Source organism: Gekko japonicus, unplaced genomic scaffold (genome assembly GCF_001447785.1).
Source record: "Gekko japonicus isolate JY-2015 unplaced genomic scaffold, Gekko_japonicus_V1.1 scaffold1145, whole genome shotgun sequence".
Taxonomy (NCBI): Eukaryota; Metazoa; Chordata; class Lepidosauria; order Squamata; family Gekkonidae; genus Gekko; species Gekko japonicus.
Genome location: NW_015165859.1, coordinates 18,127 through 29,035, shown reverse-complemented (window position 1 = coordinate 29,035; position 10,909 = coordinate 18,127). Strand labels below are relative to the sequence as shown.

The window sequence follows — 10,909 nt, the reverse complement described above, 5'->3', positions numbered from 1 at the left end:
ACTTGCCCCAGACTGAGAGTTCCTATCTATACCTTGTGGCTAATAACCACTGATAGGTTTATCTAATTCCCTCTTGAAGCTGTCCATGCTCCTTTCAGCTGTCAAGAAGGGGTTATATTTGGGACAGAGGGATTAAAAACCTGCATTGCTGCATTCCCGCAACTTTGCTGTAGTAGAAGAACTGGGTATTTTGCACAATCAGCATTTCATGTATTGTGTTTAATTTCTGTACAGTGATAACCATTTTGTCACTATGAAGGACGTATTTATCTTTCCTCACAAGCCTTTTTGAAGGAATTTGGACCTTCTTCCATGGTGCTGTTCCCAGTGTTCTCAAAGCCAGGTGCTGATCAGCTTTAACTTTGATACCTTGTTAGGTGCTCCTAGATCAGTGATCTCCCACCTTTCCAGACATCCACCTTTAACCCCTAGATGGCATCATGGTTTTCCCTGCAACAAAAACCCTAGCCTAGCACAGCATAAAGTTTTTGTACTAGCTTGGCTGCTGTGCTAGCTGTTTTTCTTGCAGAGAGCTTTTTATTGAAGGGGCTGCATTTAAAAGAAATCCTCACGTAATAGTTCAGGTTACTAGCACTATATTCTTAATTCCTGCACAAGGCAGGCCAAAATTATGCAGGATAAGGTAGGGGTTTATTTCCTTCATTTATATTTTACTTAATTTATAGCATACCTTTATCCCAAAAGGGCCCCCAAAGTGGATTACACCATTCTCTCCTCTTTTTTTATCCTCACAACAACCCTGTGAGGTAGGTTAAGCTGAGTGTATGATTGGCCCAAGGTCACCCAGCAAGCTTCCATAGCAGAGTGGAGATTTGTTTCCTGTGTTGTAGTCTGACACACTCCTCCATGTTTACAGTAAAATCCCTGAAATTAGAAAGCTAGCATATCAGGGAGAGGGCTGGCAATGAAGTTTTGTTCAAGTTTTGTTCAAGCGGGAGCGGTGGCACAGGGGATTTATCCTCTGGTTAAAACATCTGAGCTGAACAGTACTTCTGTCATTTCTAGCCCTGTGCTGGTGTGAGCTACCAGCCTTGTCCCCAGCTCGCCTTCCACCCAGCGGTTCGAAAGCTTCAGCGAGTAGATAAACTGGGTACCACTCCTTAGAGAGGGTGGGCACACTAAACCCCCTTTGGGGGAGGTGTTAGCCGGCAAACGGAATGTCCAGCGCGTAAGATCGAAAGCCTAGAAAGAACTCTTCAGCATCAAGAAAGCCTGTAATGGGCCGTCTGGCCAGGCGGTGGCAGTGCTGCGCTGCAACTTGAAGCAGTCCTGGAGAAAAAGCTGCATGTCTGACCCTACAGCTGAACAAACTCCCCCGTCGACTGCAAACATGTGTGATTTAAAGATCTATATGTTGTCTTCCCTTACCCCTTTGAATCATTGTTAGCCCCGTGTCTATATGAGTAACTGTAAATCGCTCAGAGCCAGCAAGCTCTGCAGGATTGAGCGATTAATAAATTGAAAGATTATTATTATTATTATTATTATGTGTATTTATCCTTGTAACCCACCTGAGCTAGAAAACTGAAAAGGGGTGGGGGAGAGACACAAAACTTCCCTCTTTATTGAAGTATAAAAAGAAGAAGAGGGTCACCTTCTCATTTTCCATCTGTAGGGTACGCTGCTAAAAAAATTCCTGGCTTCAGTTCCTGCTATTATTCATCTGTTGACTGGTTCTGCTGTTGAGAGCTCCCACTAGAAGGAGACCTTATCCTGGAGTGAAGGTATTTTTGTGCTGAGAAGTTACCCGATTAAAAGAAGGTCAATGTGAATTGGTCAACTTCATCCTTGAGACTCTGTTGCATTCTTTATTAAATTCCTTTTAAAGGTTCACCGGGGTGGCCTAGCAGTCTCTCTCCCCCTCAGTGACTCAAAATATCTGCTGCTGTCACTTCCAATCCCCTCTGTCACAAACTTAATTGATCACACTGTGTCTTGACTGACCTCAGCAAATTACTGCTTGCTTTTGAGCTAAGCTGAATGAAATTTCAGGAGGGAGGGAAGCCTGGCTGTTTCAGTTCAGGGTTCAACCCCTTATATAGATACACTGGCTCAGTTCAGACATCACACAAAATCAGGGTATAATTTTAACTAACCAGGGGCTGGTGTGACTGTCTGAACATGGACAACTGTAATATGGTGGGTTACTCAAGCCAGTGTGCCTACCAGCTCAGTTGAGAGGCCCATGCATCTGACTTGTAGGGCTTGGCTCGGCTCGCTGCTGCCAGCACTGCTAATGTTCAGTTCACTCCTGCAGCTCAGTTCACCCTGGTCAACATCACTGAGGCTCAACTTGCTCTGGGGCTGTTTTAACTTCTCATTCTGCTCCTGTAAATTCTGTGTTATGTATGAACTGGGTCTCTGCCTCTCAATGAATAGAGAATAGTGTAGACCCTACGTTGGATTTTTCATTTAGTGTTTGTAAATCCTCTCTGTTTCATAGGGGGCTCTCCCAACAGGGCAGAATAGTAGCAGGGGAGTGATATGATCCATATCAGCAAAATGACATGGTGGGATTAAAACAGTGAACTATTTCACTGCCACCACCCCAGCAGATGCTATTTTTCTTAAAACTGGGAGATCCCATCCCAAGTCTGCTGTTGCATCTGGTTTGAACTTCAAATCTTTGCTAAATCTGATTCCAAAAGCACATGACAGTGGCAGAAAAATCTGGCTTTCGCTCTCTTGATGGATGGGTCCAGTTGGCAGGTTGCTTGCATTATTTCAAACTGCTCCGGACAGAAGAAAGGAGAGTGGCCAAAAAACCCCGACGTTTCTGGAATAACATAAAGCCTAGTAACTACCAGAGTTGGCTGAATCAATGTGAAAACACAACACTAGAGTACGGTATAGATTTTGGCATTTCAAAAGCCTAGACATATCAGGCCTGAAGGTTTATTAGAAATCAGATAAGAGAATCTTCCCCTGAGAACAATATGGACTTGTTCTGGGATTTGATATTTTCTCCATAGATTGTCTCCAGACTAAATTTTCCATTAATGGAAGGGATTTCTTGCACCTGGCTGGATGACCTTGGGCAAGCTGTAGTTCTGATAAGAGCTGTCCTTGGAAAAGAGCAGTATGTGTCAGAGTTCTCTCAGCCCCACCTACCTCACCCGGTGTCTGTTGTGGGGAGGGGAAGGGAAAGGAGTTTGAGGGCTGCTCTGAGACACCTTCGGATGGTGAAGGGCGGGGTATAAATCCAATCTCCTCCTCTTCTTCTTAAACATTTATACCTTGTCTTTCATCGGGAAAGTTTGTTCCTGGACTATTAAACAAAATCATAGTTAAACACACACCCCCCGCACACAATTAAATTGACACAATATAAAACGGCAGGGGGGGAAAGCAGTGTACAATAAAAAAAAATTCAATAATTATTACAAAGCTGCTAGCACAAGTCAACCACACACATTATGCTTTTCATATACGTTGCTCGCTCCAGGTTACTTGCCTCAGAATGGGGAACTGGAGATTTAACTAAATCTTTAGGAAGAGGTTGTGGGTCCTCATTTGTCCAAGACGAAATCCAGCCTGAGGGTCTTCTGGAGAACTCAAAGGAAAGGTGTCCGTGGGTGCCGTGGCTCCCACAGGCACCACATTAGGGATCCCTACAGTCAGGGGTCATTTCCTGCAGGAGCGCACAGGAGCGGAGCTCCGGCAGTAAAGAGCCCAGGGGGTGGGCACATGCAACAAGCCCCACCCCCTGCTCCCAGCAGCCCTCAGCCAGAGCAAGAAGCAGCCAGGTAAGTTGCAGAGCCCCCCCCCCCGTCCAAAACAGTCCAGTGGCACCTTTAAGACCAAGTTTTATTCAGGTACAAGCTCTCCCTCCTCTGCGAGGACAGATCTGTACGTTCCTCCTCCCTCCCCAATAGCTAGCAATCCAAAACAGTCCAGTGGAGCCTGAGTGGTGGGTGTTGCCTTCTAACACACTTCCAGTGATGTCAGGGTGTGTGGCATATGCAAATAAGTTATGCTAATGAGTTATGCTAATGAGCTCCTGCACCTCTTTTTCTACAAAATGACCCCTGCCTACAGTAGATCATATGCCATCTTCTTGAGGCACCTAAGAGGCAGAAGTAAGAACAGGGGATGTGCATTGGACTGGTTCAAATCATTCCTCGTGGACTGGACTTAAAGAATTGCCATTGGAGACCAGTTATAATCAGTATGTGACCTATCCAGGGGGTCACACGGGGTGCAATCCTATTTCTCATGCTCTTCAATCTTTATGTAAAACACTTAGGCCAAATCATTTGTAGTTTGGGGGTTGGCTGTCATCAGTATGCAGACAATACACAGCTCTGCCCGATGAGATCAGGTAAAGGGTTGCCTGGTCCCCCCCCCTAGCCACTGGCAGGGGATGGGGGGGTAGGGTTGCCAGATCTAGGTTGGGAGTCTCCTGGAGATTTGGGGATGGAGCCTAGGGAGGACAGGGACCCTAGTGGGGTACAATGCCACAGAGTCCACCCTCCAAAGCATCCATTTTATCCAAGGGAACTGATCTCTGTAGTCTGGAGATTAGCTGTAATTCCAGGAGATCCCCAGGTCCCACCTGGAGGCTGGCATTCCTAGGTCAGGAAGGCTCCCAGGTTCCTGGCTTTCCACAAGTTAAGCAAAGCTGAATTATTCAGGAGGGCCTTTTGCACGGGTAATAGGACTGCATTGGAACAATGTGGTTCAGAGTCCTGGGGTGGAGGATTGGGGACTCTGGGCTATACCAGTGTGTTTCGTTTGTACTCTCTGGTGCTGTAAGTAGGCTCCCTACTATGTAATTTTTGCTTTTGTTTAATGTGTTATGAAAATACTTATTCTGTGCTTTGCCTCTGGTTGGTTTTCCAGACGTCTGCAAGTCAAATGCTTGTTGCATTGTCTTTTGGATGTCCCATTCTGTTGATTGTACTGATCAATTCTGTGTAATCTGCCTTTGAGTCACAATGAGAATGGCGGACTATGAATAACATAAATAAATAAAAATGCAATACACAGATTTAAGACCAACAAAGGTTTATTCAAGGTATGAGCTTTCATGTGCAAGCACATTTTATCAAATATGTTAAAATGGCAGGCAAGGTTCAAACTTATAGCCAGAGAATGAACAGCAAATTAACGTGCAACAAAAATCATAGGATAAAAGGACAAGTCCTTTTGTGGATCAAAAACTGGCTAATTAGTAGAAAACAGAGAGTGAGTATAAATGGGCAATTTTCTCAGTGGAGGCTGGTAAGCAGTGGGGTACTGCAGGGATCAGTACTTGGTCCAATGCTTTTTAACTTGTTCATTAATGATTTGGAGTTGGGAGTAAGCAGTGAAGTGGCTAAATTTGCGGATGATACAAAGTTGTTCACGGTGGTGAAAACCAGTCTTAGTAGATAACTCAATGAAAATGTCAAGACAGTGTGTGACTGCAATAAAAAAGGCCAATGCTATGCTGGGGATTATTAAGAAGGGAATTGAAAACAAATCAGCCAGTATAATAATGCCCCTGTATAAATCAATGGTGCAACCTCATTTGTAGTACTGTGTACATTTCTGGTCACCACACCTCAAAAAGGATAAAGTGCTTGGGGCTCTATAGCTTGGAGAAATGACAACTGAGGGGTGACATGATCGAGGTTTACAAGATTATGCATGGGATAGAGGAAGCAGAGAAAGAAGTACTTTTCTCCCTTTCTCACAATACAAGAACTCATGGGCACTCAATGAAATTGCTGAGCAGTCAGGTTAGAACAAATAAAAGGAAGTACTTCTTCACCCAAAGAGTGGTTAACACATGAAATTCACTGCCACAGGAGGTGGTGGCGACTACAAGCATGGATGGCTTCAAGAGGGAATTGGATAAACATATGGAACAGAGGTCCATCAGTGGCTGTTAGCTACAAGGTATAGATAGGAACTCTTGGTCTGGGGCAAGTGATGCACTGTATTCTTGGTCCTTGGGGGGGGTCAACAGTGGGAGGGCTTCTAGTGTCTTGGCCCCACTGCTGGACCTCCTGATGGCACCTGGTATTTTTGGCCACTGTGTGACAGAGTGTTGGACTGGATGGGCCATTGGCCTGATCCAACATTGGCTTCTCTTATGTTCTTATATTCTTTCTTATCCTGTTTGGCAGCTCCAGCCATTGAAGGCCTCTCTGGTGAATGATACCAAACTGTACTTAAGCCAGCACATACTTGGGGTTAGCAGGGGTTGGCTTGCCCTTCGCCTTGAGCAGGAGCCTAATGCACTTTGAGCTTCCTCTGGCTTTGGCATAGATGACTGCATGCATGGCTACTAGACAAGAGGACTACAGGGAATCTCCACATCATCCCCCCCCAAAAAAAATTGTGTTGTCCTCTAAAGGGTCACTGGGCTTGAGTCTAACTGTTCCACATCCAGAAGCAATGAACCTCTGTACCCCAGCGCTAGAAGGCAACCTCAGGGGAAAGCCTCAGCCTCTATGCCCTGTTTGTTTGCCCTGCAGAGCAGCTGGTGGCCTACCAGGTGAAATAGGAAGCTGGACTAGATGAAGAAACAGCCCCTCCCCTTTTTTTCTTTTAAATATTTATTTATTTACCTTACCACATGCAAGCGGGCACACCTTCATTTTTACCTTGCATAATAGGCCTTGCTTTCTGTGTGTGAATGAAGAGGCTTAACTATTAACATCAAAATGAGTTTATTTTGTTTATGGTCTGCCCTTCTCACTGAGAGTCAAGGTGGATTGCAATGTAAAAACAGTGCAAACAGCATAAGACACCCAGTGAACAATGCAGTAGGACTAGTTCTTATGTTCTTATGACTACAGAATTAGAGGACAACGCAAACAACAAACTATCTGAGACAAAGGTATACTATAAATAATACAGAAAGAGGAGTACAAGGGATAGGATAATGCAGTAAAAAGCAGATGATACCTGCAATAATCATATCAATGTGGCAATATCTACATTACAGTCCTGTTCCAATGAATGCGATAAATGGGCTGGAAGTTCTGGCAATAATTTAGCACATGTTTGCTTTTGCAGTGGATAGAATGTCACACTAGGATCTGCAAGACTCTGCCATGGAAGTTTGATGAGTGTCATTAAGCCCGTCACTCGGCCTACTCTACCTCACAGGATTGTTGTTGGGGGCTGAAACAGAGGAGAGAACAGTGTTGTAAACCACTTTGTGTCCCCATCAGGGAGGAAAGCAGGCTATAAATATATACAAAAAACGGATTAGCAGATTCAGACCTCAAGGTGGTAACCAGGAGATAGTTATCCATCTGTTCCTCCATAGATGTATTTCAGGCATAATAATTAGTCTCCCATTCCCCTGCCCATTTTCCCAGTCTGCTGAAGAACCACAATTGAAGTCTGACCTTTGTTTTTACACAGCTGGGTGCTCTTGCTTCATTTAGACACTCTCTCCTCCTCCTCCTATGCTGGACAGGGCAAAGTTCACTGAGCCCTTCTAAGTCCTTCAAAAGGCACTCTAGGGACTGACTTGGCAGCTCTCTCACTTCCAGCAGAGCTGACCCTTTAGTGGCAATTTATAATCTGGTTAGAAAGGGCTCTTTTTGAAACAGCTGTTTAAAAACCAAATAAATACTTTTAAATTGGAAGAGCCCGTCCATCTTGAGGGCCCTCTGCTCCCCCTCTTCAGGGACAGTGGGTCTCAAAGCCTTAGGCAAGCAGTGGGCCTACATTCGCAAAGTAGAATGCAGAGCCTTCCTATGGCACCTTGGAGAGTCCCTTGGAGCTTTCGCAGAATCACTTCCATAACTAAGGGGACTGGAGGCAGGGTTACCAACCTTCAGGTGGAGCCTAGAGTTCTCCTGGAATTACAACTGCAGAGATCAGTTCCTCTGAAGAAAACGGCTGCTTTGGAGGGTGTATCCATGTTGAGCACTCTTTCATCCCCAAACTCCTCCCTTCCCAGGCACTGATGGGGACTGAAAACTGTTTACATTGTTCCCCTGTCCTCTGTTTTATCCTCACAACAACCCTGTGAAGTAGGTTAAGATGAGACTGTAGTCCTGTTCAGAAGTTACAATGAACTTATGTACAGTCTGTGTATAGTAGACACTTGATTTTTCTTTATACATGTGTTGAGTAATTCTCACGTTACATCCAATACATGTACAGCTAAGCATGCAGTTGAAGTCTCACATTTAGCCATTTGTAAAGTCAGGGCTATTTTGGGACAGGAACACACAGGAACGGCGTTCTGGCTGGCTTCAGAGTTGACCATGCCCACTACAGCCAAAACCTCTGCATGCGTGGCTACAGAAGGAAGGCCTGGAGAGTACCCCCCCGGCGACTCCGAGGCAGGGGGGCCCTGGAAGGATCGGGGAGGCATTTAAATGCTTTCCTGTGCCTTCCCCGTCCTGTCCAAGGGCCAGCTTGCCCGGTCTCCCCGCAGCCACGGGGCACCCAGGCAAGCCAAGGGAAGGCATGTGGTGTGGCCTAATATGCTAATGAGCTGTGCTGTTGGGGTGTGTGGCCTAATATGCTAATGAGTTTCTGCTATTAGGTGTGGCCTATTATGCTAATGACTCCCTGCTGGGCTTTTTCTACAAAAAAAGCCCTGTGCAAAGTGAATGCTTGTTGGCGCTTTCTTATAGACAGGCATACACAAGTACATGCAAGCTGAACATGCGTTTACTATAACGTAAACAGGATGTAAAGTGTACACTTTCTTTGCATGTGTGTTGAGTAATACTCATAGGACAGTCGAAGAAGAAGAGAAGGAAGAAGATAATTTATACCCTGCCCTTCACTCGGAGTCTCAGAGTGGCTTACAGTTTCCTTCCGTTCCTCTTCCCACAACACACTCTGTGAGGTAGGTGGGGCTGGGAGAGCTCTGAAAGAACTGCTCTTGACAGAACAGCTCTGAGAGAACTGTGACGGACCCAAGGTCGCATGTGGAGGAATGGGGAATTGAACCCAGTTCTCCAGATTAGAGTCCGCCACTCTTAACCACTATACCAAACAGCTGAACGTGTGATATAAACCCCACATTTATCCAGGTTCCGATCCCTGGCTTCATTGTAAACTGAATGCTTGTTGGTCCTTTCTTACAAACAGATTATGTATGTACAGGCAGGATAAGTGTGCGTTCACTGTAATGTGAACAGGCTTGTGTGACTGGCCCAAGGTCATCCAGCCAGCTTCCATGGCAGAGCAGGGATTCAAAACTGGGTTTCAAAGATCCTACTTTGATACTCTAACTGCTACACCAGATTGGTGATTAGAGGATTTAAGATTGCAGAGACATGGGTTCAAATCCGGTACAGGACATATAGCAGTTCCCTAGGATTGCCTCAGATCAACAAAAGTGCTCAGTGGAATGGTTCAGGGGGGCATTTTTATTAAATGAAAATTATTGTATTTGATTGTACTGGTTTTTGTATTGGTCCTAAATTGTTCTTCTAATTTTTGTAACCCAGCCGTTTTATGGTTTATGAGGGCTCTTATACTGTTTTTTCTTTATTGCATTTTTAAAATTTGGTAATCTGCTTTGAATCTGAACAAGAAAGGTGGGCTATAAGTAAATAAATACAAGGTTATTTTTTAATTACTGAAAATATTTTATGCTGCCTTTCCACTCAGTTTAGAGTCCCCAAGGCGATGAACAATCAAAAACATTTTAAAAGCTTTTAAAATACATACTATAAATACAATTAAAAACAACAATTAAACAAAACACACAGGAAGGAGAGTTAATGAGTGAACTACCAGAGGAAACATAAATCTTCACCAGCTGGTGGAAGACAGTGATAGAGGGGGGGCAGATGGGGACGGAGTTCTATAATTTGGTTCCATGACCAAGAAGGCCCTTTATCTGGTTGCTGTCTTTCTAGCATCACATGGAGGGCACCCAAAGAAGGGCTCCTAAGGTTACTGTGCCAGTCAGGTAGGTAGGTTCATATAAAAACAGGTGGTGTGATGGCTGCAATTTTGCAAGAACAGGCTGATTTATTTTTTAATGGCTTCTCTGCAGTAGCCACTCAGGGTTGGCAGCAAATGCAACCAGATAGGTATTAATGGCCAGTGAGGGGAGATTTTAGTCAACCTGAAATGCTCTCTACCAGACTGAAGTCTCTCTGCATTGGACTGCATTGGACTACTAGGGGAAAGCATAACGGGCAGGGCCGGCTCGCTCACTAGGCGTTTGCCTAGAGCGCGCCGGCCCTTAGGGGTGCCAAACTGCACCTGCCCCCTCGCCAAAAGCCCCCCCCCCGCCAAAAGCCCTGCATTTCCACGGCCAGGTGACCCCCGCCCCCGCCTCTTTGGCTGGCTAGCTTCTCCCTGCCTGCCCCCTTGGCTTCCCAGCTGAGTGCTTCTCCTCCTCCTCCTCCTCCTCCTGGGGACTGGCAGCTGCAGCAGCAGGGCCCAGGGAGCGACGGCTTGTGTGTGCCCCACTGGTCAGCCTCTTCTCCGGGTGCCCTGGTGGGCACACGGGGGGGCGCCAGAACTGATCCTCACCTAAGGTTTACCCCCCCCCCTCCCCCCCCCCCCCCCCACCGGAGGAATATGGGGAGAGGAACAACCTCTATCTTCAGGGGCGGGCGGGTTAAGTGTCCATGAGAAGTGGGTGGGCTGGGAAAACCAGGCAACCCCACCCCCTTTCCCCCAGCAAATCCCGCCCTGCAAATTTTGTCCTTTGAATTTATTTAAGCGCCCTGGGCTGTGCTAACGGCGCCGAACGTAGAAGCGGAGAGATTGTCCGGTTTGGTGGGGGAAGGCCAGCTCGTGGAGGGGAAACCGGTGGGTAGCCCACTCCGGTAACGGAGGCGGAGGAGAAAACGAGGCAGAGCCGAGCGAAATTTGCATCTGATTCCACCAGCAGCAGGCAGCCCGGTTGGAGAAACGGCTGAACGAAGCAGAAGCCTGCATTTTGCAAAGCCCGGGGGGGGGG

The 10,909-nt window shown here is 46.2% G+C and overlaps 1 protein-coding gene across 1 annotated transcript in view; it reads left to right on the top strand.

Annotated features, from left to right (window-relative positions):
• The first annotated feature begins 10,688 nt into the window (after nt 1–10,688).
• Nucleotides 10,689–10,909, top strand: part of LOC107110429 (trophoblast glycoprotein-like) — a 4,995-nt gene continuing 4,774 nt past the window's right edge. Inside the window, exon 1 of the mRNA XM_015411212.1 lies at nt 10,689–10,758. The gene's annotated coding sequence lies outside the window, so the exon portion shown is untranslated. The remainder of the gene's footprint in view (nt 10,759–10,909) is intronic.